General features: G+C 33.2%; 1 protein-coding gene across 2 annotated transcripts in view; it reads left to right on the top strand.

Annotated features, from left to right (window-relative positions):
- Window positions 1-727: 727 nt before the first annotated feature.
- Window positions 728-22,701, top strand: part of LOC113512883 (uncharacterized) — a 92,478-nt gene continuing 70,504 nt past the window's right edge. For both annotated transcript variants that reach the window (XM_031910939.2, XM_026896839.3), the window contains exon 1: window positions 728-908. The gene's annotated coding sequence lies outside the window, so the exon portion shown is untranslated. The remainder of the gene's footprint in view (window positions 909-22,701) is intronic.

Below are 22,701 nucleotides of genomic sequence, written 5' to 3'. Positions count from 1 at the left end.
TGTGTAATCTAATGATAAACTATATACACAAAGCCTTTATAACATTATAATACCTAAAAAGTATAATACAAATGTGTCTATTTGTATTATACTTGTTTATGTTAATGTTACAAATCCATATGAGAGTAATGTAACAAATTAATTATAAAACATCTCAATATATCAACCAATAAAAATTAAAATTACATTATTATCTTTAGAATTGTGATACGTTGCAGATAATGTTCGTCATGCAAATGTAGATCCAGTAGCAGCTGTTACGATGTTGTGAAAGTGTCACGTACGCTGGTGCCTCGCCGCCAAACGATAGCGACTTGCGATCACGTAACCATAAAAACCGATCAGAAAACAACCAATTGGTTGAAACAATATCGAACTAACACAATCCAGACATTTCCATCGATCATCTAACAAGCAAAGATATAGCCACATTAAATATTACATACAATGAATGACATAGCAACAGTGGCAGGCAGGCTGCCTGCGAGACATAATCAGTAGCTCAGATAGCTGCCACATCATTGACGTTCACACGGGGTTCATTCCACAGTAACGTCACAACGATTTGAGGGCAAGACGCTGCGTTTACGGCTGGCGTGCGAGAAAGAGAGAGTGCAGGGCACACAGGTGTGCGCCGAGGCAGCCGGCCGTGCGGGTCATCAGCTGTTCGGCGCGCTCGCTCGTGCCCGTTGCTCGAATGCCGCTTGCATTGCGGGCAGGCTGATCACTGAACCCAGTCTTCGTCGATAGCTGCCCGCGGCCAGACGCACAATCCCCCGTTTGCACGCCACTTCACGATCGTTTCCCGCTACCCGCGTACACTACCGTGACCGCGGATGTGTCAGTGTGTGCATGTTTGTGTATCGTGTTGTCGCTGAGCGATAGCGAGCTCTTTGTCTAATTAGCAGGTAGGCAACTCTTCACTAAACTTTTTGTTGCCGGACTTAATCCAGTTTACTATTGTTTCGGTAACTTTTTTCTCGTAATTGATTTTATATCACTCTACACAGTATGAATTGTTTAAAAAATGGACGATTGGATGCGTTGTTAGGTTTGTTTTTTTTTTCAGTATATGTAAGTCTTTATTTTAATTCCTATTTGGGAATAATAAACTTTAAGCCAAGATGTTGCTATAAATTAGAAACAAAGGTAACGCTCAAACGCCTCGTTGAAAAGAACCGAAACAGGTTTTCTGTGGAAAGGCATCTGGCACGCACTAATTGAAATAGCATCCACTGACGTTCATAAATTGATTCTTATGGTAGAGATCTGAATTTTTAATATAGAATGATAGAATGTCACATGTACATTCACATGTCTTACCGTGCACACTGCAGGCGAAGTGAAATGAATAATTGATTGATTAATGATAATTTATTTAAAATTATTATTAAAATAGTCCTACAAATAAACATTATTATCAATACTGTACCTACACATAGCTATCTACATACTTACAAATATATGTAACAGTTTGACAGTATTCAATACTTGCCCTTTAGTTTTGGCATTTTTATGCACATAGGTACCGATTTAAGTATGGCTACCAGAAAACTAGCTGACCTCGTTGGAATATTCAACACGTATCAATCTATATTACATACTTATCATTTGCTAAGTAATATAGTAGTTGTTGAAGGATATTGTACAGCGACAGTAGATGTTAATAATCGGCCAAAGTGATTGATAAGAGAGCGTAGCGGGGGGTCGACGAAGGAGGGGAGGTTCGGGAGAATCATGACGTAACTTAATGGTATGCGATAGATGAACAAAGAAGTTTACTTATACTTATTTAAGGATTTAAAATTGACTATTGTTTTTTAATTGAAAGACAAAAGTATCCATGAATTATCTAATAAGATAACAATTTTGTGTGCGGGGAAGTACATATAAATATACGAAAAGACTCACAGTTATTTACAATTTATGTGAAATAAGTAAGTATGTGCAATATAAAAGAAATATTTTTTGGTACTGAAAAAAATAACCACTCTTTGCCAAATTGATCAAATTACTTTTCTTTATACAACTTAGAATGGCAAACAAGCTGACGGCCCACCTGATGGAAAGTAGTAACTGTCGCCTATAGACATGAGCAGTACTATGGACATAACAGAGTATACTGTTTCGCCCATGATACCCTCCATGCGTTGCTATTCCTGAGGACTCAGGTATTTTGTAGTTATTTAATTTATAATAAGTTTACTATTGTAATTTATTGGAAGAAACAATAAAGAGTATCTATCTATTTTGTTACTTCTTGTATTAATACCCCAAAAAAAGAACACGACATTTGGTAGTTTGAACTCTATGACCCTAGGTTCAGGTGTGGCCGGGAAGGGCTGGGGTCAATATTTATAAAAAAAAAAAAATATTAAAAACTTACACTAAAACGTTAGCAGTTTAAAGAAAGAACAACCGATTTATAATGAATGATCATTTAGGTTTATTATGCATTAACAAATCGTAAGTTTTGGTGGCATGTTCGTGCGTTCTTCACTAAGAACTTTATTGAATTCGCTCGTTCGGCAATAGTTGGCACATACTTTCCATTCGGTCCGACTGAATTGAGGTTTAATGTGTCGCATCGTAAGCCCTACTCCAAACAAATTTGATTGGCCAGATATTTAGCGTTATACCAAGTAAGTGAAGTGCGACCGAGTTTTTTTTGAGATTCGAATAATCGGATCAGTTATTTTGGAAAAGGATTCCTGATTCAGCGACTAACAACTTAGGTTACATGTTTGTTTTTATTATTTACTTCATTTTCTTGCACTGTAAAATTATGTTAAAGTGAAATGCTGTGAATACCTATAATAGGCATGTGCATTAATATTGTATTATATTTAATGTTTGTTATACCTATATGTTCTAATGCAATATGCTGTTGGTGTTCCTTAAATAAATAAAATAAATAAATAAACAAGCGAATTTGGCAATAAATGAAAATACTCCAAAAAATGCTAATTATAATATTTTTAAAACTAATCATAGTAATAAATAAATTACATATGTAACAATGTTAAATAATATTTAAATGTTTCTTACACAATTGTACTCACATGACGGAATGTATTTTAAAGAAATTGGATGGACTAATGTTTATATAATCCTACATTTATATATAGGATAATCATGAGCCTAATTTACACGAATAAAGTCGCAGGATATGTAGATATTTGTCACATTAGGTACATAAATCAATGACAAGAATTTCAAGACTTGATAACAAATAGTTCATTATAGTAGCACGTTATCTTATACCAGCATTTATACAGTTCCACGCATAAGTTCATGGCTAGTATTATCAGTTATTACTATTATCTTAGTTACTGTTGGACAAGATACATACCTGAATCAGCCAAAAAGGGAGATGAAAAATCACATTTCCTAAACGGATCAATTTGAAATTTTTAAGCTAATTTACTTAATTTTTTTTACACTCTAGCTAAGTTTGTATATTGTTTTATGTTCATTAATAAGTTTGTGATTTTTTTTATTGATGAGTGAAAATGGTTATGGTAACCCTGCCTGCGCTAACGGGATACGCTGCCGGAGCGCCAGTGAAGGGTGATAGATGAGAATGAAAACAGGCCAATTAGCCCATCATGATGAATTCATCAGGAATTAACCATGATAGTTTTCAGGGAGAACCGCGAGGAGGTCGACCTGATAGGGTATATTAATAGCAATGGGATTCTCAGTCTCCATTACTAACAATCCCTTTCCCCCCAATAAGTTTGTGATTACACCAATGCAAAGGATTTTATTTTAAATAAGACTTTGTTTTTATAAAATTTAATATGTCTTGTAAATAATACCGTGTAAGGTTAAATTGTTTGACATTGTCCTCTTAAATAATATCTTCAAAGGTGAATATAGAATTGGAATAATTTTATACATACATACTTATTTATTCAACTGAACTTATTTCTCTCAACTCGGCGGCATATTTATTGAAATGTAGCAAAATATAATGGTATTAGGCATACGTAACGTCCTTGGGTCGTTCCAGGCATCGAACTAGGGTCGACTGGGTCGTAACCTGAATACGTCTGCAAAACTACTTGCTCCAACTATTTTTGGAACTAATTAAAATGACATTTCTAATCATGAATATTTAAAATATTAATTTATTGACAAATTTTAACCAGTTATAATATTATAAATTAATAGAGTAATTAAATACGTGAGTGTAATGGTATTTGCAGTAAATTAACAATAACAATAGCTACCTATAACCCTGTTATCCGATAAGTATATATCTTGGAACTAATAGTTTATTAATATCAATGTCAGGTTAAAGATGTTTTCCGCAACGCAAAAATCCATCAAAACAAACAAGCAAAACATCTTAAGCCATTAGTTGGGTGCCAAACAAAGCACGCTCCCGTTTTGTTAGAAAAACTGGGGATATTTACTAACAATACCTGTGGAGAATATTCGTTTACATATCAGGATGTTGATCTATGGTTTTAATTAATGTTTTGTCGGTTCGTAGTTATATTTTAAACTATATTTTCGTTTATATTTTCGTTTTATTATTAAATTTACTTTTTTTTTAATCAACTTAGAATGGCAAGCAAGCTGACGGCCCACCTGATGGAAAGTGGTAACCGTCGCCTATAGACATGAGCAGTACCAAGGACATAACAGAGTATACTGTTTCGCCCATGATACCCCCATGCGTTGTCATTCCTGAGGACTCAGGTGTTATTCCTCTGTACCTAGTAAATTCACGCCATATCCTATCCTTCAAACCGAAACACAGCCATGTAAACACAACCGATTCACGGTTGAAACACGAATAGGACACAGGTACCCAAAGCAATTGACTTCTGTACAAAGTCTCCCTCTGGTGAACTGTAGATATAGGGCGCGGAATGGTTTTTTTAATGGATGATAATAGAATAGCAACTTTGTCTGCGCTAACGATATATAGTGGCAGGGCACCAATAAAGGATGATAGGTGAGAATGAAAAGGCAGGTCTGTTAGCCCATTGTGATGAATACACTTGAAATTCAATACGATGGTTTCGAAGATAGAGGTTGACCTATTAAGGTATATTGCTAGCAATGGGACTATTAGTTTGCATTACTAACAATCCCTTCCACCCCAGCCACGGGATAGAAGGTATACAATTGTTAAAAGATGATTTAATTTCACATATTATTGTCATCGATGGAAAATTTAAAGTTAAACTTCATACAATTGCATACAGTTTTCTATTTCATCGTGACATACGCACAATTTCTAGCATTTTCGCTACTAATAATCCTCTCTCTTTCCCTCCGTCCTCAATGGAAAGTTACGTTATACGTTGATACGTTTCTCTTGTAGCATCTAAACATAGATTTTAAATTTTTATTTTTAAATACTTCTATAAAAGATGTGCTTCAAATTTCAGTTATAAACAAATGTAACCTTCAGTTTGAAATAATAATGACAATCTTGTCCGTTTTGTCCTTTTGGTCCTATCATAACTGCGTCAAGGAAATTATAACACATTTATAACCTTGCTACACGATTAAGCGTATCTTCTAAAGCCACTGAGGTCACTGGCTGAAACAAGAAACGGGCAATGTATTAATTCAATTAACGTATTATTTTAGCTGTGTTTTATAAAATCAGCCAACCGCATCAATTATAAGTTTACAACGTTTATAACTTCAACTGATCGACGTGAAGTAGATATAAAAACAGAACAACAATCGCGCAGTGGAGCGCGTTCGCGTTGCTCTCTTCCCGCGCGTGTATTTCCCGTAGACGGTAGCCGCGCTCGCGAATCCCGCACGTTTCCCGTCGCCGATCGCCACACGCGGGCATACTTGTACGTTATTATTTTTAGCGTATTTCTTGGGTTAATCATCAGTCACAAATGAGATTAAACTACGCGGTAACCTATATTGCCGTGTTTTGTACCGCGGGCAACTAGATCATATTGTATCAACATTACACAAATAGACAAACATTATATGATGGATCTGTGGATTTTTAATCTGTGCATGCATTATACAAAATTGTATCCCGGTCATTAATTAGGAATCTTTTTATCGTAGTAAAAGAAAAGTAATCTAAAAATCTGTTTGAGGGATACCTATGGGTACATTCTGGTAAATAACTAGAAAACAGTTTTTATACCACATGACATGCACATTAAAAATTTTACATACAAAAACATCTATTACGCAGCAAGCGCCATTGTCTATTTGTTTTATACAAGTTGTTTGTCGAGAATTAAAAAAAAAAGGATAATAGGATTTTTTAAATTACATATAATTTCCTATACATATATATGTATGGTGTAACAGCTATAACGTAGGAGCTTATTTAAATTAATATAACAATTTACTACGATGTACTTTCATTATTAGTAAAATGTATTACAATAATTTTTAATAAATAATTTAAAATTTGAGATCACTTTTGTTTTAATAATTTACCAAATTTGTAGTAAATATAATGTCTTCTTATTCTATTTTTGTGAGTGATCTCTTTATAATATAAAAATATTCATGAGTATATCTCATACATAATAATAGATCCATACAATCTCCTCGTTCGCCTGATCCTCTAGGATACCCATGTTTTGATGAATGAACATTCTCTTTAGTTTTATGGATTCATGGATCATATTATACCTGAGTTGGCTCAGGATAGTGTGGCCACATGCCGAGTATATATATATAAACAAATTTTACAATTAGATTTCCAAAATATAAAAAAAAATATACATATTAGGCTAAGATTTACAGTAATGAAATCTCAGAATCTCCGAAAATGTTCACAAACTCCTTGACAATCTGTACCATAGAACAAAGTGTGCAAGGTTTGTGTTTGTCGTAGCTTGGTACCAGGGGCGATGAAGTAAAAGTTTTGATGACCTACTATTAAATCCACCATAATCAACGAATCAGGTTTCATCGAGCCGCAGCACTCTTGCTTGTCGACAGTCACTGTAGTATGACGACACAAACCGAACTGAAGCGATTTCTACCTCTTGTCTGTTCATATTTTAGTACCTTTCTATACGCTTTACATTCATTGTTTATTATACACAGATTGTTTGTAATTAAACAGGTAAATAGCGTTCAATGGTTATTGTAAAAAATAAAGTTTCCGATCTTAGATGAAAAGATCGATTTGTAATTATAATCGATTCAAATTCAGAATATTGGGAAATATGAGTTGAAAAACGACATTCAAAATAGCTATCTTAAGAAAATCTTTTGACCTTTTCATCTTTATTTATCACATTATACACAGGAAAATAACAATTTATGAAAAAAAATCTATTTTACGAATGATAATCTATAAAATGAACGAATTGTTTACATGTCTGTTGAATAATTCGATCTTAATCTATTTATTGATTATTAATAATCGAGTTAACTTTAAAACGGTTAATTCAAAAAAATCTAAAATAGATCCTAAAGTAATTAATCGATCTTCAATTAAATCGAATTGAATTGAATCGAGATCGAATACCTTAGTACAATCTACAGCGATTTCGGTCGCGAGCTATTGCGCGGTGACCTTGCCCTCTTCAATTCTTGTGTGTTTTAAACAGCTGCTTCGCTATTCTGTGATGATAATTGAAACATATGTGTATAATATACTAATATATTTGAAACAGAGGGAGAATTTACATAAAAGTCGTTTGCTATATCAGGTGGGTCGTCAGCTTGTTTGCTATTCTAAGTTGCATAAAAATAAATACTACCTTAATTTTAGTTATTATATTTCATAACCCAATACTAAAAATCTTTGTATCTCATTTGCATATTGAAAATCGTACCAACTAGTTGATTATTTCAAAAAAAGTTTAAACATTTTTGAAAATATTAAGATGAAAAATGTTCGATTGTTTTTAAAGCTTGTTTTATTTTTTAATAGAACAATATGAAAATAAATTACTTATTAAACTTAAGCGATCATTTCGTATACCAAAACTTTTTATATCTAGAGTTATCACTACAAGGTTATCATATCATGTCAAAAAGAAAAACCGTAAATAAATATTTAAGTTAATTTGTTGAACTGTTTAGTTGAACGATTTGATCGATTTGGATAAAAATAAAAAAAAAATAGGCAAATGGATAGTTATAAAGTATGTGATGGCATATCAAAAATCACATATTCTAATTTAAGGTCAGTGTCGAACTGTTATAAAACTGTATCAGTGTCAAGGTCATTTATGAAGAAAATAGGGCAAACCTTTTTTCAACAGTACATAATAAATAGGTAGAAATAATGATGATGAAGGCCAATTGTAACTCACTAACGCACAGCGTAAAACAAGGAGTAAATTCATAAAATTGCCTCTAAATTTAGAAATTTGAAGAAGCCCGATTCTTCATTATTAAGTGTTAATATAATCATAAAATACACAGTAATTTTTATTATGTTTATATTATTTTTACAATACACAATACAATAAATTTCAACATCTTTAATTGTGATAAAATAATAATGACCTCAAGAACAACATAGGAGAACCCTATTGATTGTAAAATGAGTTTAACAAAACTATTGAAATAATTAACAAATAAGCAAAGAATATAGTAAAATTAAAACAATAAATTTTATAAATATTTTTTTTATTATTCGATTTAAAAAAAATATTTACTATATTGACATAGATATCGCGTAATACATATAAGAATATACAGTTATTTAATGTATAAAGATTATTTCAAATAACTGACAACTGAACATCTGATAAACTGCATGTGTATAAAATTATCATAATGTGAATTAATTTTACATAACTTCACTCGTTGAAAAGATTTCGCCAGTGAATACGGACTGATTCCTCTATTACATTTCGTATTCATCTGCCGTATCAATTAATGGATCAAAAATTTTATGTGCACTGCAGTTCTTTTACTGCAGTATCGAGCAAGCAGACTTATTTATACCTAAAGAGTAAGTTATCACTATGTTTATATATTAGCGAGTAATCACTGTGTTTATATATTTACAAAACTGAAAATTAAATTTATGTAACCATCTAGAAGTATCGACACAAAATAAATGAGTACGATACCGATAAATACTTGTATTACACTACTTTCTAGTGTACAATTTTCTAATTAAATGAAATGGTTGCATAGATTTCATACTAATATTTTTTGTTCGAAGTAACGCAGTCCTACCTATCTAGGTTTTCAATATATTTTAAAAATATATTAGATCCTAAGCATAATTTCTTTAATTTGATGTCAACTGATGAATAGACGCCTTCGCCATAGACTACTATTAGGAACGGTTCTAAGCCTTGTCTATAGGAGTCTCTCGCAACACATTTTCAAGTTTTTTTTTTTTTACCTTTCAACATATAGATATGAAAGTTTAAGTTTTACGATTTAAAAAGTTTAAAACTCTATGTTTATTCAAATTATTCCATTTTTAAATTTATTACACATACTTGTAATACACACTATAATTTGAATAAAATTTTGAATTTAAGAAAAATAGTGTTGGGCAGACTTAAAAACGTTTTTAATTTGGAAAACACAAATTTGCTTGTAGGAATCGATGCGAAATATAATTTCATATCATAATTCATTGAAAGAGATCAACGCGTGAAACATTTAACCTCTTTTCTTAAAGGTTAAAAATCGTCACTTTAAATATAGGTAGTTGATATAGGTACTTTGTAAATAGCTTATAAATTTTTGCAAACGCATTTTAGGTGATTATTGTGCTTTATTCGATTATTTCGTGTTTGCTACGGTAGGAAACTGCGTGCGTCGCCGGCTCGACCTCCGTCCGTGGCGTCATTGGAGGCCACGCCGCTCTCTCTTACCGCTGCCGGCTTGGATGCAGGAGGACGCTAAATGCACGAATACATCTCAATAATAGTGAAGTCGAAATAATCTTTTTGAGCGTGTGTGCAAACAGAGAAACTGATTTGTTTTTTTCAAAAAACTTGCTAAACATTGCGGCGCCGTTTTATTGCATATAAATAATATTAAGCAATGTATTTTATTATAAGACGACTCAAATCATCTCATTATATTCATTAGAAAAATATTTTATTCTCTATATAAGTACTACAGGTTTGGAGATGTTAATAATGACATACAAGCTACGTAAAAATATCACGGAATGCTTTATAGTTTTATAAACATTTTTTTAAAAATTCTTTATTGATTGAATAAAAAAAAAACCTAAAATGCAAAGGCCTTAATACATGCATTTGCATATTTTTAATTTTTACACATTCTAGCTTTAGTAATAAATAACCAATATTTATACACATTGCAAACATTCTGGTAAGTATTTTAATTAATATAAAAAATCAATATTATTACATGTTTGTGTAATCGGACAGACTTTACTATTAACTTGGATGATTTACAGCTCTGAATATTAAACTGTTGTTGCTATCCCTCTTTGATTATCCGTACCAAATTGAAAATAGAATTACACCAACACTAAGTGTACAAGGAATTTTGACCTTTATTAATATGTCGTGTGAGTTTATTTTCTAATGAAAACCAACATGTGATACCCTTTGTATTTATTTTAGTTCGTTTTTAATTATCGAAGTGTGGGCGAAAATGGACATAGCTGTTCTTATTCTTAAATCTATTCCAATTCCAAAATAATTAAACGTTCAATATAATATTTAATAAGTGAATATCTAATTACGTGATTTTACGTTATACGTATATGTCAATAAATAAATATGTTTTTCTTAGAAGAGATAATCGAAAAATACTGAGAAAAGAAATGCATACCTACCTATTAAACTAAGTACTATTAAGTAAAACCATGTAATATCTATATTCCATATTTAAATATAAACAAATAGGTACCTATTGTAAATATAGTACGTCAGTAAAGTTATAAACTATATTAATAGCTAATAAAATGTTTTTTTTTATTTTTAACTGCTATGTAAATTACATTTGGAAGATATGAAATAACTAAATTTAATACACAATTAAGGAATATGTACCTATATTTTTTATGCAATGTTATGGCAAAAAATCATATGGGCCGTCTGATGGTGAATTCGCCATCACCAGAACCTATAAGAATATAATATATAGATAATAGAATATAACACATAGAACCGTAACATAACTTATGCTTGTATATTAGTTTTACATGATATTTGTATTAAAAATATTTCTGGAACTGATAAATTATATAAGATTAGAAAAAACACCTTTCAAGAAGTGTGCAATCCACAGACTCTATACATACATGTAATATTAAGCCCAATTTTCACGATTTATATGAGTTTAATTCATGAAAATTGCCTCAGAAGTAGCACCACAATAGAATTAGTACCACAGAGTAAATGTATAGAGTGGTACAACATCTTGAATTATTATAGGTAGAACCACAGAGGATATTTACGCAGTAGTACAACGTTTAAGTGGGTAATAGTGATCGCTGTAACTAAGCAGGTATCTTTCGAGTTCTACACACAATATTTGTTTCGTATTAACCACTTTATTTCCATAACATTATTACAGCGCGGCCGCTTGTGAACTAGCTCAAGTGGCATTATTTATTCACGATACAACTCTACGTTATGTATTCTTCGATTTATTCCATGTTCCCTCAACACGCGATCCCGGTTTTTACTTCCAAAGGTATGGCTTTTGTGTTTATCTTATGAATAAATAAATATGCTCACGTAACTATAAATGGGGTGATCAGAGGCATTAGTTCACTTTTGCCACCTTTCCTCTATAAAATCGACTCGTAATATCCGTTATAAACTTTTCGAAATTTGAAATACTGTTCGAGTCAAGATTGGAAACCTAATTCATTCAGTAGGTGTTTCATGTATTAAGTAGTTAGATAAAAAGGTAATTCAGTTACATTTATGTTCACTTACATTTATGTACATATTCTAAAATTAAAAATCAAATTTCGAACATTCGAATTTTGTTCGGAATTTATTTATTCCATTCGGATTGAATCGTGGAGCCCTAATCCAAGTTCATAACATTCATATAAGACATAATACATGTAGGTACTTACATCTCTTACATAAATACCCTGGAAAGATATATTGTGAGCAAAATATACGTTGATTCTGAATGGAAAGCGTTACCAAATTCACATTGCGTAATTGGGTTTGGACTGCTGCATTGTTAGCTTAGGTACCTTCTGTATTTTTAGAAGCTCCTTTTTTGTATATTAATACGTATCATGATTTGAATGTAACTGATATTTTCGAGCGATTTCAACAAGATGTATATACTGTATTCAACAGTATATTTTTTGCGTATGTTATGCCAAATCTTGATAATTCTGAACCGTTTCTGTTTATTTTTACAATGCAAATGTTAGACCATTTACTACATATGTAATATCGTCGAGTCGCTCTCGGCATAGTATGGGCCACCTCTTCATCCCGTGGGTGTCAAAGGAAGTGATTAAGGGAGTTTATGGTACAAAGATGGGCAGCAACGTCCCTTTTAAAACACTACCAAATCCAAACTACCGTTACCAACCTACCTTCCAAGTATGGCAACTACAAGCAAACCCCCTTTATGGAGGAGGCTATGTTCAGTGGATAGTTACCGATTGACACAACAATATTGGCGTAATAAATAAATAAATATACCTTTGGTCTTTGCCTCACCTCTATTGTTTTTTTTTATGTCCATAAGTAGCTTTTGCTTCACAATAAGCGGTTTTATGCTCTGGAAATAAGATTGTTAACTTCTATCATCACTAAATTAGGACAGGAGTGTAGACTTATTGACAAAAAGATGTACCAAAATCGGTTTAGAATTGATAACGTAACAGAACTCTAAAATATACAAACGTATTACTAAATTTCTTTTTTTTTTTTGTAAAATGCAAGTTAAGTAGTTTTCAGGTACTTCGTTATACCTATTATTATTAGAGGTAAAAATTGATAGTAGTATAGCTTATTAGGTCGACCTCCACACGGTTTCTCCTGAAAACTATCGTGGTTAATTCTTGTTGAATATTCGCGATGAGCCAACTGAGTACTTTCAAACTCATCTATCATCATTCACTGGTACCTCAGCGTATACGGATAGCGCAGGCGGAGTTGCCATTCCATTTCCATACATTAAAAAAAAAAGCCTATTATCATGTATTTTGAAAGAGGTTCGCAATATCCACGTACAACGGCGTGCAACAATTATGTTGATAAAGGCGGCAAGGCCAGCTGTTATATAGTGATAACATATTGCTATTCGCAATACAATAATTTTCTAGTCGTGGGAAAATAATTCATGTTTACAAAAACACTAGCCTGTCCCGTGGCCTTGTCTACATGAAGCAGTATAAAATTTATCATCGTATCATATCAGCTTTTAACTGTCCACAGCTGAACATAAGCCTTCCCCTTTCTGTAGTTGCCACACTAGCGAATTGGCAACCGCAATTAGGCTTTGGAGATATTTTAAAAAAAACTTGACCGCCCATCTCTCGCCCCCTCTTAGTCGCCTCTTACGACACTGACAGGAAAGGAAGCCTATTTTATACTGGGACCATAGGACAAATAATTCGATAATCCATTTATACAGAGTAAGTCATTGTATCGGGGAGCTGGTCTGATTCCCAGACGCCTAATGTTCCTCCCAACACTCAATCTAGCTTTATGTGTGTTCATAAATTAAAAATAAAACTTATTTTGTGTATTAATAAAGACTATAATCTATTTGAGCGATAAATTTTATTCAAACCCATCAAGTACCTAAACATCTTGACAAAGTTTCTTGATTATAATGGGTAGGATACTTGTTATTTTAATTTCCACGAGCAAAACCATTGGATGGAGCCAGTTATAAGGTTACCCACTCAAATATGTAATAGTAATCCCATAATATGTCACTGCTGAATACATGTCTCAATAGAATAAAGGAGGACTAGTATCTTAATAGTATATACTGTTATCGCACTAATCAGGCGGCTTAGTGTAGCGTTTTATTTGTAATAGTAGCCTAATGTAATTTCTACCGTGAAGCAGTTGTGTTTGCATGGCTGTGTTTCGGTTTGAAGGGTGGGATATGGCGTGAATTTACAGGGTACAGAGGAATAACACTTGAGTCCTCAGGAATGGCAACGCATGGGGAGTATCATGGGCGTAACAGTATACTCTGTTATGTCCATGGTACTGCTCATGTCTATAGGCGACGGTTACCACTTTCCATCAGGTGGGCTGTCTGCTTGCTTGCTATTTTAAGTTGTATAAAAAAATGTAATGCTTTGTTCTTTGTATACATATCACTTAGTATAATTCCATCCAATTATGGTAATATTATAAATGTGAAAATTTTTTATGAGAGATGGATGTACGAGTATCTTATTCTTTCATGGAAATCCTACTGAACGGATTTAAATGGTATATGAGTAGGTTATATCCTAACTTATTATATAGGATATTTTATTTATTCTTTAGTACATATATGTGTACATGACGGACTTAATGCTAAAAGCATTCTCTCCCAGTCAACCATAGGGAATTGTCAGAATACTCGAATGCGATTCTAGTAATAATTGATATCAATAACAAATATATTTACACATATATAAAATATACTATATTATACACGAAATTGAGAATAATATAAAGTACTTATGTACTGATTTATATAGGAATATAGCTGGTTATAAATACGACATTGCTGAGTTGTTATATCAAATAAATTTTTCTTATAAAAATATTTTTAAATTGTCTCGATTCCCTATTTATAGAAGTTTAAATCCTATTTATAAAAAAAAGTTTAGAGAACAACCCTTTGGCTGAATTATATTTCTATTAATGGTATCGTTTAAAAAAAAAAAGAGAAATATCTACATGGAAATGACAGAATGACATGATCAATATAAACAAACTATCGAAGCTAACTTCGACATAATATATTCATTTCCATAATAGTTGTATTTTTCTTTTAGATATCATTACTAGATACTTATTAATGTACTGAAATGGAATGTGATGGGCAGCAGCGTCCCTCTTAGAACATCTCCAAAGCCCAATTGCGGTTGCCAATCCGCCTGCCAAACATGGCAACTACTGGCAAAATCCCCCTAGGAGGAGGCTTATGTCCAACAGTGGACAGTTAAAGGCTGGCATGATGATGATGATGAATGTGCTAAAATGTATGACAGAAGCACTATGACTGTATACAAGTATGTAAGTTATTATTTTGCAATATCACCATTAATTTCTTGTGGGTTTTTCTAACAAATAAAAAGATCTCAAATCCAGTAAAAGAATTGGAAAATTATTCTATGACATCCGTAGTACTGTTTGTATTTTTTTTATGCAATTTAGAATGGCAAACAAGCTGACGGCCCACCTAATGGAAAGTGGTAACCGTCGCCTATAGACATGAGCAGTATCATGAACATAATAGAGTATACTGTTTCGCCCATGATACCTCCCATGCGTTGCCATTTCTGAGGACTCAGGTGTTATTCCTCTGTACCCTGTAAATTATATCTATAAGCTATGGTTACTACTTTCAATCAATCGCTCAGCTTATTTCCTATTCCTTGTTGTATACAAAAACATCGCTACAACTAGTTACAAATATAACAAAATTTCATATTAATAAACTCTACTCTTCATTTGTATGACATTATACATTGTAATTAAGAGTGTGCGTTAATGACACATTATTTCTTCACGTACCGGCCTTGCATGCACCGAGCCACTGTACTTACGTACCTACGCCCATTGACTGTTCTATTTGCATCGCTCCACACCACGATCGTTTCGAACCGTATCAAATTCATTGCCTCCCAAATTACAACTGCGTAGTGAGTAGGAAATGGAAAACGCGACATGAATAATGTTCGCGTTGAATAGTACTGTAGGATTGTGCGTGCGACCACGAATGCGATAAATGACCTACAAAATACTCACTTCAAAAGTGGGTCGGCCTCCGACGACAATCGGAATTGGTGGCTGATGAATTTTTGTATTGTTGTTTTTATTTTATTGTTTGTAATGTGTTTTTCTTTAATTAGTTGCTCGCGTACTATTATAATTATGATTTATGATTCCGCATAATTAATTTTTATTTAAATTATTATTTAGGTAAGTTTTTAGAGATGTTTTAATAGGGACGCTGTTGCCCATCCCTCGCTCTCCTTTAGTCGCTTCTCACGACACCCACGGGAAAGGAAGGTGTGACCCATTCTATGTCGGGACACACACGGCGGGCCTAATTAATACATAATGATTTGAAGTATTGTAAAAGATGACTAAAGGAACTTAATGGTCAAGAAATGGGCAGCAGCGTCCCTCTTAAACATTACCAAGAGCCTAACTGCGGTTGTCAACTTGCCTGCCTACTACTGGCAACTTCCCCCCCCCCCACACCCCCCCTATGCGAGAGACCTATGTACAGCAGTGGACAGTTAACACCTGATCTGCTGATAATGACGATGATATTCTTTGTTAATGTTAATTGTATGTTAATATTCAATGTTTGGAATGATTATATTTACTCGCCTTATGTTTCATTCCTTTGTTCGTATTCTGTAAAATTCCTTCCTTTGTTTGTATAGGATGATGTAAATTCTAAAATTAAAATCATATTTCACTAACTTATTAAACTTACCCTATCACAGATATTGTCTTTAAAACTTACTACTTCATTCTATCAGGTAAGTTACAATTTTTTGTTTGTAGATAAATAATGAATAGGCACTTTGAGGGGGGAAAGGGATTGTTAGCAATGGAGTTTGATAGCCTCATTGCTAGCAATATACCCAACCAGGTCGACCTCCTCGTGGTTCTCCCTGGAAACTATCATGGTTAATTCCTGATGAATTCATCATGATGGGCTAACTGGCCTGTTTTCATTCTCATCTATCACCCTTCACTGGTACTCCGCCAGCGTATCCCATTAGCGCAGGCGGGGTTACCATTCCATTTTCTCCACCAAAAAAAAAAAATAATAAAAATAGGCACTTTGATCATTATATAGATTTTTTGATAACAAATCAACGATTTTCGGTCGTGTATTGTTATTGTAATAATAAATTAATTAAACAAGATTAATCAGTGTGGTCCCGGCATAGAATAGGCCACCCCTTCCTTTCCAGTAATTGTCGTAAGAGGCGACTAAGGGAGGGCGAGGGATGAGCAGCAGCGTCCTTCTAAACATCTCCAAAACCTAACTGCGGTTGCCAGGGAGGAAAAGGATTATTAGTAATGGAGACTGAGAATTCCATTGCTAGCAATATATTCAAGCAGGTCGACCTCCTCGCGGTTCTCCCTGGTTCTATCATGGTTAATTCCTGATGAATTCATCACGATGGGCTAACTGACCTGTTTTCATTCTCATCTATCATCTTTCACTGGTGCTCCGCCAGCGTATCCCGTTAGCGCAGGCGGGGTTACCATTTTCACCCATAAAAAAAACTGCGGTTGCCAATTCGCCTGCCAAATATGGCAACTACTGGCAAAACCTTCTGAGGGAGAGGCTAATGTTCAGCAGTTGATAGTTAAAGGATGAATTAGTAAACATTTATATAATAACACATGTAAGTACCTTAGAATGGAATGTTTATTACATTTTAAGTGAGTTCATAAAGACTAAAATTAATACAAGGTCAATACAAGGTCATGTTCATCTTTTATGAAGTTAGAGCATTCAGTGGTATGAATCCCGCCAGCGTGAACTAATAGCGCAAGCGGGGTTCATTCAATTTTTTTTTTGATGGGTGAAAATGGTTATGGTAACCCCGCCTGCGCTAACGGGATACGCTGGCGGAGCACCAGTGAAGGGTGATAGATGAGAATGGAAACAGGTCAGTTAGCCCATCATGATGAATTCATCAGGAATTAACCATGATAGTTTCCAGGGGGAACCGCGAGGAGGTCGACCTGGCTATATTGCTAGCAATGGGATTCTCAGTCTCCATTACTAACAATCCCTTCCCCCGGGTTCACTCAATTGTCATTTCTAAATAATTTAAGATTAAAAACGACTTTAATTATGACAATACCAGTTATTTCGATCTCTAAATGATAGATAGATAGATAATTTTATTTGCACTACTTACAGCACACAAATTACAACATACATACACAAAAAAAAGCGAAATAACATAAATGACGAAAAAAAATACACAAAACCAAATGCAACTTTCGTTTGTGAGTGTGCCATAGCAATACAAAATGGCCACAACTCAGTTTATTGCTATGATATTAGTAATAAATCGAAAGATCTGATCAATTAATCGATTTTTAATTTGTACCTTCTTACCTTAATAGCAAAAAAAATGTGCCCTCAAACATTTAAAAGGCCGGCAACACATAAGCAACTCCTCTCCTATTGCAAGATGTTCACAAACGACGGTAGCTGCTTTCGATCAAGTGGGCCGACTGCTCCTTTGCCTCCTTAACAATAAAAAAATTGCCTTATGACCGGATAAATTATTCGTTTGTTTATATTTTCATTAAGTTTCGTTGAAATAAGCTATACCTGTTGGTAGATACCCGCGGCATATTTGCGAGATCGACAGACCACGTGGTAACGTTTCAGTGATATTTGCGAGCGGCGGGGGAGGGGCGCGGGCAAAAGAGGGTCGCTATCCGATCGCCCCGCACGGCTTCTCAATATTGCGGCATGTCGGGTAACCATGCGCACAGAAAGTTATGGACAAAATGGGTTATTTGGATTAGGATTAGCTAATAACGTAACCTATTTAAGCTCAACAATATATTATATGTACAATATATTGTAGCGCCGCATGTAGCTATTCGAAATTTGTGGGAAATATGTAGCGTTATAAAGTATTTATGTATTATAACTGCTTGTGTAAATAGACTTTATTGTTCTAATGAACTGAACCATAGACAAATACAAAGTCCGATGTATAAAGATCAAAGTTTATGGGATAACGACTACATATTGTTATTATTATTCTTTTGTCTCTTTTTTTTGTATGTATCTATGTTGTTGTTTGTGTGTTGTATGTAATTTGTATATTTAACTGTTATATAGGTATCTATTTATATGAAAGCATAAACTTTAACGTAAATTTTTCCAAAAAAAAAAACATTACTAATGTATATTTAAATATATAAGGATATGTATATTACAAAAATTACTGCTCCGGCTTTGCATGTGTGTTAGTATGAAAAAAATGAAACCCCTTCCCTCTCACTCACTCGTTCATTTTATGTGTAGATTTTTTTTAACAGAAATGTTTCACTCTGCTGCATGTTTTTTAATCATTTTACTTTATACCTTGTCCTTATAATTAAAAATACAAGAAGAAAAAAATAGCTAAAAAGGTAACCATCCTGAAATGATGCATTTGCATTTATTTGGCAATTGACTTTTTATTTATATAGATTAGAAAATATTGTATAATTCTAAATACTGTGTCAAGTTAAATATATAGAGACTAGAGGGAGACTTTGTACAAAAGTCGTTTGCTTGGGAACCTCTGCCCCATTCGTGTTTCTACCAGAAAGCAGTTGTGTTTGCATGGCTGTGTTTCGGTTTGAAGGATGGGATATGGCGTGAATTTACAGGGTACAGAGGAATAACACCTGAGTCCTCAGAAATGGCAACGCATTTGGGGTATCATGGGCGAAATAGTATACTCTGTTATGTCCACGGTACTGCTCACATCTATAGGCGATGGTTACCACTTTCCATCAGGTGGGCCGTTAGCTTGTTTGCTATTCCAAGTGGTATAAAAAAATATACGGTACCTAAAAAAATTATAAATACGTGTTATTAAAATGAGTGTAATTTATTCATTAATTAGCTATCATAATAATACGGTTGCGAAACAAGAGTCAAACGAACATTCTCATACGTGCTTTGACGAGTAAAAAAGGACAGTCGATGTTGTAATATGCACCTGTACTGCAATTGCAGTTACATTACGATATAATTTATCAATTAAAAACAAAATCTTTGTCAACGTCGTTGTATACGATTTAGTTTCACTAATAGAACAGGGGGCCTGCCATGAAATGAAATTTCGAAGTTTCGAACTCCATTTCGTGTTTTTGTTCACACGTAAATCGGGCCAGTAAATAGAGCTTAATATTTCGTTCGTCATAAATCCTACCATAAAAGTCCCAAGGAATAATATTTTCATATTTTTAATGTTTTTAAACGGTAAGTATTATGTAATTTTAACATTAAATTTGTGTTTCGTTCGGCTCCGAAATTTCGGAAAACATTTCATGGTAGGCTCTCAGATTTGTAGTTTGTCTGTTAAGATAATCTCGGAAATTCCCGGTTCTATCTTGACAGATCGATAACGCAGTGATCAATATTAGCAATAATATATATTATTATAATTCTGAGAGTTTGTAGTAATGTTTGAAATTTGTTACTCAATCATGCTTAAATAATTGGCAGATTTTAAATCAAATTTGATAAACATATTAATCATAATGTCACAGATTACCGCACATAGGATAATTTATTTATACCGTTTAAATATTTATTAATTGTAGAAACAATCTTTCATTTTAATTTATATAAATAAAGATAAATAAGTACTAAAACTAAGTAGTAATTAGTACTTATTTTCATTTATACAAGTGAATTTCTACTGACACTTGCAAAAATAATATAACAATACAATTTTATATATTTGTTACTTATATAAAATAATACATATGTATTGGTTGATGTTTTAAAATACATAATCTATTTAGGAATGTTTTTTTTTAATATGTTATCAGATATTTACAAACATTAAAATTACGTTTTACAATTAGGGATTTCGCCGTATTCATAATTCTCGGAAAACATATTCCGTCAGATGATTGACATTTTCCAACATACCATTTGAATATATTACTAACATTTATTTGATCTTAATTGCCTATACTTACATGAGTAGGTTTATGTAATAATATTTTGTTGTGGGCGTGGCGTATAGAGACGTGTACGAGAACACTTAAGATTTGGTGAATCTACTCTGGGGAGGCTCACCCTACACCTCCGCGCACCAAATGAATAACAAAATCAAAAGCAAATAGGCTTTCCCGACTAGTCTAAAAGGTGTTTCTACATGTATTTCGTTACAAATAGATTAAGTTGACTCTGGATACTAAGTAAATTGTATTATATTGACGTCCTTCACGGTACGGTAATTTTACTTGTCGCATTGTTAAGATAAAACCTCGAATTATCTATCTTTGATTCTTAGAGACGATTGGTATTTCGGAGATTCATAAATGGATGCTAAAATGACTAATACTTTTATTCGTTTACATTTTATTTAATTAATAGTTTTCTATATTTTTTAATTTGTAAGCTAGACATGTTTCGCTTGTTTATGCTTTTTTTTTATTTCGTTGCTAACACATTTTTATCATTGTGATAAGGCACTTCTAGCAATCTCATAAACTTCAAATTTTGAATTTTAGTTTAACATTTAGCCTATAAAGGAAGAAAAGTAATCAATCTCGATATTTCGTTAATTTATTAATTTTTTATATGTCTATGACATTAGATACTTTTATATTCTCTATGGTTTGTAAATGTGACATTACAGAAATATGTTCGATTTAAATTCGATAACTAAATTGTTATATTATTTCGAGATGATTTTTTTTATATATAATAGAAATGGCTAATACACAGATAAAGAGGGAAAGGGATTGTTAGTAATTACATTTAATAGCCCCATTACAACACACACAAGCTAATAATATACCCTATTAAGACCTCTACGCTGTTCCACCTGGAAACTATAGTGGTTAATTCTTGTTCAATTGGTCACTACAGGCCTACTGACCTGCCTTCATCCTCACCTGTCATCCTTCACTGGTACTTGCCAGCGTATACGTAACAGATAGCGCAGGCGGGGTTACCATTCTATCTTCACCCATTAAAATCAAATAAACAGATGGCAGTACCATGGACATAAATACTTATAAATCGACAAAAAAGAATATAATATAATACAATACATAATCTACAAGTAATATTACGTAACAATTTGTTAAACCATTAAAGCGTCAAGAGATAATAAACAAACACACTTTCACACTATTGATAAAGACATAACACTTATTATTCTGTAATAAAAATTCTGTAATAAAACTAGTGAATTTACAGAGTACAGAGGAATAACACCTGAGTCCTCAGGAATGGTAACGCACGGGGGGTATCATGGGCGAAACAGTATACTCTGTTATGTCCATGGTACTACTCATGTCTATAGGCGACGGTTACTACTTTCCATCGGGTGGGCCGTCAGCTTGTTTGCCATTCTAAGTTGCATAAAAAAAATCTTAACAATGGTCGAAATTATCTAATAAACAGTATTATTTAAGTAAACACAAACATATTATCAAGAACATAAAGATATACACAGTGAAATATTAATTGTCTTATCGAAATCAAGAGATTTGTTCACAGTCAGTAATCAAGTACATAAAGATTCAGTTTATTAGTATAGGTGCGTAATTTTCTTGTATAATTTATTGAGTCACATACATAAAGGAGACTATATGATCCCTGCAGAGAATAGGCCACCTCTTCCTTTCCCGTGGGTGTTGTAAGAGGCACTAAAGGAGGGCGATTGATTGGCAGTGCCGTCGCTCACTAACTGCGGTTGCTAATGCGCCTGCCTAACTTGGTAACAACTGGTAAAAACCCCCCAAGGGGAGGTTTATGTTCAGCAGTGGACAGTGAAAGGCTGTTATGATGGTGATGATGATACATATAGGATTGTATAAATGATTC

The sequence above is a fragment of the Galleria mellonella genome, unplaced genomic scaffold (assembly GCF_026898425.1).
Source record: "Galleria mellonella isolate WM207_F2 unplaced genomic scaffold, CSIRO_AGI_GalMel_v1 utg182, whole genome shotgun sequence".
Lineage (NCBI taxonomy): Eukaryota > Metazoa > Arthropoda > Insecta > Lepidoptera > Pyralidae > Galleria > Galleria mellonella.
The sequence above is the reverse complement of the archived record's forward strand: the minus strand, read 5'-3'. Positions and strand labels throughout refer to the sequence as shown.